Source organism: Lolium perenne, chromosome 2 (genome assembly GCF_019359855.2).
Source record: "Lolium perenne isolate Kyuss_39 chromosome 2, Kyuss_2.0, whole genome shotgun sequence".
Classification (NCBI taxonomy): domain Eukaryota; kingdom Viridiplantae; phylum Streptophyta; class Magnoliopsida; order Poales; family Poaceae; genus Lolium; species Lolium perenne.
In genome coordinates, this window is record NC_067245.2 from 227,135,934 (window position 1) to 227,145,946 (window position 10,013).

The following is a 10,013-nucleotide window of genomic DNA, read 5'->3' on the forward strand; positions in this document are numbered from 1 at the left end:
CTTTTTCCTCCTCAAAATCACAACGTATGAAGTGTGATCTAATTTATGCGCATTTTGCGACAATCACTGCCACCTCACCCGACCCAACTGATGCAAGCTGTAGTGATATGCTACTTACAGTAGTTCCAGCTGCGTCGCCAAACAACGGATTTAGTGTTTGGAGAACGCATTTTCTTCGTGCCGTGTTTGGTGGGACGTCGCTCAACAAACGCATCTTCAAACCGAATTTAAGATTTTTAAAATTTAGTCAAAAACAGATGGATTTATTTAAACTTGCAATATATTACATGGATTTGAACGAAATAGATAAAATTTAAATCGAAACCCTAATGTAGTAGTACTTGCGGCGGCCAGAGGGGTCGTAATACTGGTGGAAGTTGTACATGTCGTCGACGACAACGTCCTGGTTGTCGTGCTCATCAGGCTCGTCGACGGGCTCGTCCTTCACCGCGCCGCTGGGCCCAGTTTCGCCATCGTTGGTGAGGTCAACGAATGACATCCCGGCGTCGCGGCTGGACATGGCGATCGCTGCGTCGAGGTCGCCCTCCACGCCGCGTGCAACCTGGGCAGTCGTCGGGGTCGTCGCTAGTGGCGATGAGTCGCTGCCGCCACTCGTACTCCGCCATCTGCGCGGCCTTCGCGGCTTCCTCGTCGTCCTGCTCCTCCTTCATCTCCGGCTTCGGAACGAGGAGGGCGCCGCCGGCGCGCCTGTACTGCTGCCGCGTTGGTTCACGGATGTTGATGTTGATGCCACCACGCCTCCGAATCGCGGCCGGCGTCGCGTACTCGGGCTCTTCCTTCACCTCGCGCTTTGGCACACTGTACGGCGTGGCGCGGTGCGAGGAAGGCGTCGATAGCGCCGACCCCGAAGAAGAAGAGTTCGAGGAGGACGAGCACATCCTCCTTGGTTGCCAGCGCCCTGCGGCCGAAGGAGATGGCGACGGAGAAGCTGGCATCTCCAACCTTGCGGCGCCCCTGTGGATGCCGTCGATGATGGCCGAGAGGGTGCGCCCGAGAATGCCCTAGAAAAGGATGCGCCCCTACTTGTTCCACGTGTTCCTCCAGCCGACGAGGCCATCTGTGCTGTTCATGTCGACATCGTACTGCGCCTAGAAGAAGTCCGCCCACCAGTCGTCGTTACCGATGGGGGCCCAGGTGGGATCGACGCGCTCCTCGGCGCTAAGGCGAGCGCGCTAGGTCCTGATAGCGTCCCTCCAGCGATCGGTTCCCGGTGGCGGAGGCGGCGGGCCGCCGATCCCGTTGACGGCCATCCTCTAGCCACCGCTACTTGCCAGGCGCATGTCCGGCTCCATCGGCTCCATTGAATTCTGGCGTATGTGCGTCGTTACATTATTTGAAGGAATCGTCGTTGCAACCATCGTCTCCATGCTCTGATGCTCCAGGGGAATCGTAGATCTGGGTCTCCCGGATCGCACGATGGCGGAACTTTCGGTGTCATTCTTCCTTTTAGGGGCATCGTTTTGGAACACATGGTGTATGGATGGGACTGCTAGTGGAGCGGTGTTTCATCTACTGCATCGATAACAATATGCACATGATGATGGATGCCCGCACACTAGTAGGAAACTAGCTATAGGTGGAATGCCCTTTTGTGGTGCACCGAATAATCATGCGCCACTAAACAAAATTTTGTGACACACCCAGGCACATGCGCCACTAAATAATTGCATTTCTGTGGCGCACCGACTCTCCATGCACCACAAAATTCGATATTTCTGTGGTGCACCAACTCTCCATGCGCCACATAAATTTGGTGGAGCCCGCGGTCAATTATTGGGTTGACCAATTCCTAGTATTTCTGTGGCGCATGGAGCTATTTCTGTGGCGCATGTGGCCAAATGCGCCACAGAAAGAAGCATTTTTGTGGCGCATGGAGATCCATGCACATAGAAGATTTTCCAACCGTCCACACACCCCCGGGATCGCCTTTTTAGCGTTCAAAAAATCACGGAAAATTATAAAAACTTTAAAAAAGAATTCCTTTAAACTGTACTTATACTAAGTGGTATATTTGTAGGAAAAATTGGAGGTATACTTGTAGGGAAAATTGGAAAACATGAATTTCGATGTATTTTGCAAAAAAAGTCATGAAATCTTCAAACTGAATTTCTGGTTGCATACGAACTCGAAAAAACGCACACTATATCAAAATGACTGGGAAAAAAATCTACATCCGAATTCAACGGTCTTTGGTTGTTCTGAAATTTACAGAATCGGCAATTCGAAAAGTGTAAAAAGTTACGGCAAAGTCAAGATTTTTTCCTGCAAAAATAAAAAATTCGAAAAAAAAAATATGGCGCACCAAATGCACATGCGCCACATAATTGTTAGGCTGAAATTTGAAATTCGGTGGCGCCTCCTCCTGCTCTCCTCCGCTTCTCCTTCTCCACCCACCCCTTCCCCTTCTCCTCCACTTCCCCTTCTCTTCTCCTGCCCCCTCTCCTCCACCCAGCGACCTCCTCCTCCACCCTCCTGCTCCGGTGACCTCCTCGCCCACCTCCGGCGACCCCCTTCGGTCGGCCTCCTGCTCCTCCTCCACCCACCCACCACCTCTGGCTGGTCTCCTTCTCCTCCTCCACCTCTGGCCGGCCTCCTCCCCCTCCTCCTCCACCCACCCACCACCTCCGGCCTCCTCCTCCTCCTCCTCTACCCACCTCAACCCACCCCACCCACCCACCCACCTCCGACGACCTCCGGCAAATAAAAAAAATCCGACGAAATTCCGACGGCCCCAAATCTAGATCTAGCCGCCTTTTTTTTTAAATTGATTTTTTTTGTGGTGCACCACCGCTGGGTGCTGATAACCCACAAGTATAGGGGATCACAACAGTCTTCGAGGGAAATAAAACCCAAATTTATTGATTCGACACAAGGGGAGGTAAAAAATACTTATAAGCCTTAACAACTGAGTTGTCAATTCAGCTGCACCAGGAAAAGCACTAGTAACAGGGGTGATGTGAAATCAGCAGTAATATGAGAGCAATATTAACAGTAACACAGCAGCAGTAACAGTAACACAGAGGCAATGGCACCAGAAAATAGTTGATACTACCTCCAATGTCATATAGAACGAGTATATGATGATAAGAGATGGACCGGGGTTTCCAGCTATCTACACTAGTGGTAACTCTCAAATAACAAGTAACAAGTGTTGGGTGAACAAATTATAGTTGGGCAATTGATAGGATTGAAATAGCATTAAGACAGAACATCAAGATTATTAATCATGTAGGCATGTTTTCCATATATAGTCATACGTGCTCGCAATGAGAAACTTGCATAACATCTTTTGTCCTACCAGCCGGTGGCAGCCGGGCCTCTAGGGAATCTACTGGCAATTAAGGTACTCCTTTTAATAAAGCACCGGAGCAAAGCATTAACACTTGGTAAAAATATGTGATCCTCATACCTACGCTTTCCCCTCCGGTTATCCCAGTTGCTGTCACTCTGGGGCCTCGGGTTCCGGACATAGACATGTGCAAACAACTTGTAGATACAATCTAAGCAATAATTATAGAGCTCAAATCTAAGATCATGCCACTCGTGCACTAGTGACAAGCATTAAACACAACAAGATTGCAGCAACAATAACTTCACAAACTTATATAGATAGACTAATCATAATGTAACAATCCATCGGATCCCAACAAACACAACACCGATTACATCAGATGAATCTCAATCATGTAAGGCAGCTCATGAGATCATTGTATTGAAGTACATGGGAGAGAGAGTACCAACTAGCTACAGCTAGAACCCATAGTCCATGGGGGAACTACTCACGAAGCATGATGGAGGCGGTGGCGTCGATGGAGATGGCTTCCGGGGGCACTTCCCCGTCCTGGCGGCGTGCCGGAATAGAGATTCTGTCCCCCGAAACGGAGTTTCGCGATGGCGGCGGTGCGCCTGGAGTCTTTCTGGAGTTTCGTCAATTGGTATCGAGGTTTTAGGTCGCGAGGGACTTTATAGGCGAAGAGGCGGAGTCGGAGGGGCCACGGGGCCCCCTCCCCATAGGCTGGCGCGGCCAGGGGGCCACCCGCGCCGCCATATGGTGTGGGCACCCTGCTGCCCCCCTCCGACTCTCCTTCGGTGTTCTGGAACCTTCCGGGGAAATTAAGATATTTGGTCTTTGTTTCGTCGAATTCCGAGAATATTGCCTGAACAGCCTTTCTGGAACCAAAAACAGCAGAAAACAGGAACTGGCACTTCGGCATCTTGTTAATAGGTTAGTTCCGGAAAATGCATCAAAACGATATAAAGTATGAATAAAACATGTAGGTATTGTCATAAAACTAGCATGGAACATAAGAAATTATAGATACGTTGGAGACGTATCAAGCATCCCCAAGCTTAGTTCCTACTCGCCCTCGAGTAGGTAAACGAAAACAAGAATAATTTCTGAAGTGACATGCTACCAACATAATCTTGATCATACTATTGTAAAGCATATGAGATAAATGAAGTGACTCAAGGCAATGATCTATAGTTTGCTAACAAATAGATAACATATAGCAAAACTTTTCATGAATAGTACTTTCAAGACAAGCATCAAAAGTCTTGCATAAGAGTTAACTCATAAAGTAATAAATTCTTAATAAGAGGTTTGAAGCAACACAAACGAACATTTAAGTTTCATCAATTGCTTTCAACTTTCAACATGCATATCTCATAGATATTTGTCAACACAAAGTAGTATAATAAGTGCAATAAGCAAGCATGTAAGAATCAATGCACAGTTGACACAAGTGTTTGCTTCTAAGATGGAAAGAAGTAGGTAAACTGACTGACGTGGGCATTACCCTTCGGGTAACCAATGTTGCTCTACCCTACACGGTCCAACTGGAGGCCCATGAAAGTACCCGATGGCAAGATGGGCCACTAGGACGGTGCGGCGGAAGATTACTTGGAATACAAGGTACGGAAGAAGCCGGGCAAGGAAAGGTTGGGGATAGATCTACTGTAAACCTACTCGTACTCGATTAGACCTCTCGGGACCTGGCCATCTATATAAAGGCCAGGAGAGGGGCTATCGAGGGGGACAATCAATCTTAGCAATCTTAGCCAACAGAATCCTAGAACTAGGTTACCCTAGCAATTAGCTATCTCGACGAGATCACAGCCGAACTATTCGGCACCCCATTGTAACCTGTTTTCATCATAATCAAGAACAGACAGGCAGGACGTAAGGGTTTTACCTCATCGAGGGCCCCGAACCTGGGTAAATCGCTCTCCCCGCTTGTCTGTGAACCGATGTCTCGTGTCAGCTTGCAGGATTCCATCAACCCTAAGCCCCTATCGGAGGGCATTGCCGAGGAGCACCCTCGACAATTGGCGCCGTCTGTGGGAAGCCTGTCGGCACAAGGCAGGGCATCGGCAGTACCAGTCACATCTGCAGCGTTCGTGCTCGAGTCACCAACACCTCCAGACCCGAAAGATCCGATTCGCTGCGGGTCCTTCGAGTTCGTACCGCACCTCAAGCCGTCGCACTCGATTCCTGCAGAATTGCGTGACGACATGACCACCACCTTTGGAGGCGTCCACTTCATCATCGACTCCGAAGGTTTTCTTCGCCTCCCTAGGACGGATACGTCCGGTGTGGGGCCCTCGGCTTCGGCAGAGGATACCCTGGCAGCAACCTTGGGAATTCCATCCAGAAGCACGCATGAAGGCAGCCGAGGAAGTTTCGATCCCACAACAGGGCGAAAGAAAAGGCGAAGGGAGTTATACCATGGAGAAGAAGAACGTGCAGCGCCTCACCCACTTCAGGAGGGCGTGCAATCGATTCATGGCCGCGCTCGTTCACCGCACTTATCGGCCACGGAGCAACTCGATGCGCCATGCTACCTCCACTCTTATATCGACCCAAAGGATGGTCGGGAGAAATCCAGTCACCTATTGAGGAACTGCCGACACTTCCTAGAGATTCGTCAGTTCTGTGATGACCTCAGGAGTGAGGCTATATCAAGAGTTCACATAATGGAGAAGAGGGCAAGATCCTACAGCTATCGGGCAGAACCGTACGTACCGGAGCCGTACGAACCCATGGAAAAGGACGAGTATGTACCAGCCGAGGTATTTCCAGAACCACGCGGGCAGGTCAGCATGATCCATAAAACCAGCTTTTCAAAAAGGGAAATCAAGAAATTCTCGCGAGAAGTGAAGTACGCAGAAGTCGCTATGGTCGACACACCCGAATTCATCGACTGGTCGGAGCAAAGTATCTCCTTCGACAGGATAGACCACCCGAAAGCCGTCCCTAGACGAGGTCACGCAGCTCTGGTCCTCGAGGCGCAGATCAGAGGGTACAACATGAGCAAAGTATTCATGGACGGAGGAAGCGGCTTAAACCTACTATTCGCCAACACGACGAAAGCAATGGGTTTAACAGTCGATATGCTGAGGGAATCCGACATAGGATTCCATGGCATTATACCGACTCGACCCGCTTATTCTCTTGGAAAAATGTCATTGGATGTGGTCTTCGGCACGCCCACCAATTTCAGGAAAGAAAAGATCGAGTTCGAAGTAGTCGACTGGGAGTCCCAGTATCATGCCATCCTCGGTAGGCCGGCGTTTGCCAAGTTTATGGCCGTGCCTCATTATGCGTATCTAAAACTGAAGATGCCAGGCAACAACGGAACCCCAATAACCATTCACGGGAGTTTTGCTCGATCAGACACCTGTGACAGGGAGTTCCAGAAGATCGCCTCGAAATTCAGCGCTAAGGAGGAACTCAATGCGATCGACGCAGCCGTGGATCATACGCAGCCACCAGCCGACAACCGAAATGTAAGATCCGACGAGTTTGACGCTACAAAGGAAGCCAAGAAGCTGCAGGTGCACCCCACTGACCCGAAGAAAACGGTCAATATATCGGCTGACCATACGGTCGCATAGGAAGGCGCGCTCATCGAGTTCCTCCGTGAGCGCTGGGAGATATTTGCATGGGAACCATCCGACATGCCAGGTATCCCCAGGGAACTCGCTGAGCACACCCTTAATGTTGACCCGACAGCCAAACCGGTCACGCCGATCGATGCGTTGATTCTCTGAACCCAAGAGGAGAGCAATTGGTGAGGAAATCAATCGACTTCGTAAAGCAGGATTTATCCGAGAGCTCAAGGAATCAGAGTGGGTGGCTAACCCTATCATGGTACCCAAAAAGGACACCACCGCTCTGCGTATGTGTATCGATTACACCGGCCTCAACAAACACTGTCCGAAAGATCACTTCCCGCTGCCTAGAATTGACCAGATAGTCGATTCCACAGCCGGATGCGACCGCCTCTCCTTCCTTGATGCCTACTCTGGGTATAACCAGATCAAATTGAAGAAGGAAGATCAGGAGCTAACCGCGTTCATCACCCCACACGGCGTTTTCTGCTACAATGTCATGACCTTCGGGTTGAAAAATGCGGGAGCAACTTACCAACGTTGCATGCAAGCTTGCCTTGGAGAGCAGATCGGGCGAAACATCGAAGTCTATATTGACGACATCGTGGTAAAAACGAAGCACACTGCCACCCTCGTTGACGATTTGCGGGAGACCTTCGATAACCTAGACAGGTATAAGATCAAGTTGAATCCCAAAAAATGCTTCTTCGGAGTACCAGGGGGGCAAGTGCTAGGATACCTCATCTCGGCCAGGGGGATCGAAGCCAACCCTTTTAAAATCAAAGCTATTCTCGACATGGAGCCGCCAAAGAATCTGCATCAAGTGCAGCAGTTGGCAGGACGTCTAGCAGCGCTCAGCAGGTTCATCGCCAAGCTAGGAGAAAAAGCCTTGCCTTTCTACAATTTGATGAAAAAATCAGAAAAGTTCGAGTGGACAAAGGAGGCGCAGGAATCTTTCGACAACCTGAAGAAAATCTTGTCGACATCTCCAGTCCTTGTAACCCCTCGCGAGAAGGAAACGCTGCTCATGTACATAGCTGCGACAGCCCAAGTCTTCAGCAGCGTCTTGGTCGTCGAACGGGAAGAAGCAGGGAGAGTTCATGGCGTGCAGAGGCCCATTTACTATCTCAGCGAAGTACTCACACCCGCAAGACAAAGGTACCCTCATCATCAGAAGCTGGCATATGCAGTATGGAGGTCAGCCCGCAAGCTGCGACACTACTTCACAGAGCATCCGATTGTCGTCGTGAGCGAAGCGCCGTTGAAAAATATAATGACCAATCCAGAGGCAACAGGTCGAGTGTCCCAATGGGCTATCGAGATAGCACCTCACGACATAACTTACGTTAACCGGACAGCTATAAAATCCCAAATCCTCCTAGACTTTGTGGCGGACTGGATTCAATCCCAAACACCAGCAGCACCCGACATGTCAGGATCGTGGATAATGTATTTCGACGGGTCAAAATGAAGCACAGGCGCAGCAGCAGGAGTGGTGCTGATATCACCACAAGGAGATAAGATGAAGTACATACTACGTATGAACTTCTCTCTGCCGACAAACAATGAAGTAGAATACGAAGCACTACTGCACGGAATGAAGATGGCAAAGGCGTGTGGGGCGACTCGCCTGGAAATCTACGGGGACTCAAACTTGGTAGTACAACAGTCGATGAATCTGTGCGACGCAGTTAGCGACAACATGATCGCCTATCGGCAGCTGTATCAGAATATGGAAGCCAAATTCGAGGGATGTGAGCTCAAACATATCGGCAGGGCCAGCAACGAGGAAGCCGACACCTTAGCAAACATCGGCTCCATGTGCTCTCCCATCCCAGATGGAGTATTTTACGAGGTAATCACTCAGCGATCAATAAAAGAGAAGGCGCCAGCACCTCTAAAACCATCGACTAAGGAAGCAGAGGCAAACCCGCAGCAAGTTGCCGACGAAGCTCCAACTATCCCAGCCGAACAAGTCCTCCTCCTTGAGCCGCTATGGACTAAACCATTCCTGACGTACCTAGCAAAGCAGGAACTGCCGGCGGATCCAGTAGAAGCAAAACGAATCGTCAGGCGATCGAAAGCCTTCACCATAGTAAACGGTGAACTCTACAAGCGTAGCATTTCCGGTGTCCTCCAAAGGTGCATCGCCATCGACGACGGAAGAGCACTGCTGCGTGAAATACACGAGGGAACTTGCGGGCATCACACGGAAAGTAGGGCTCTCGTAGCAAAAGCCTTCCGGGCAGGATTTTACTGGCCAACGGCGGCGTCGGATGCTCGAGATCTGGTCATGAAGTGCGACCCTTGCCAACGGTTTGCCCCAAAACCGCACGCCCCTGCAACAGACCTAATGACAATACCTTTGGCGTGGCCGTTCGCCCAATGGGGACTCGATCAAGTTGGACCACTGCCGAGATCATCGCCTGGAGGACACACGTACTTATTAGTCGCAGTCGATAAATTCACAAAGTGGATCGAGGCAGTACCAGTACGAAACCAGAAGGCAAAAACATCAGTCCAATTCTTCAAGGAAATAACATGTCGATTCGGCGTGCCTCACAGTATCGTCACAGATAACGGGACTAACTTTGACTCCAAAGAATTCCGAAAATTTTGTGATGACAGGGGAATAAAACTAAAATTCGCATCAGTGGCTCACCCGCAAACAAACGGTCGGGTGGAAAGGATCAATGGTCTAATAGGGGACGGTCTCAAGAAACGTCTTACAGGCGTAGAGGGAGCTTGGGTCGAAGAGTTACCATCAGTACTTTGGAGTTTGCGTACCACACCTAACAGGTCGACGCAGTACACCCCATTCTTTCTGGTACACGGAGCCGAAGCAGTCCTGCCAGCTGATGTTCGATTCGAAGCACCTCGAGTGACGGCATACACAGAACCCTCTTCCAACATCGCGCTGCAAGATGCTGTAGACCTACTAGATGAAGCTCGAGACATTGCTTTAGCCAGGACCACGGTATACCAGCAGGCGCTGAGGAATTACCACAGTCGACGAATACGCAACCGGTGCTTTAGCGTTGGGGATATGGTACTTCGGCTGAAACAAAAAAGGCCCTCGAAACTCGAGTCTCCATGGG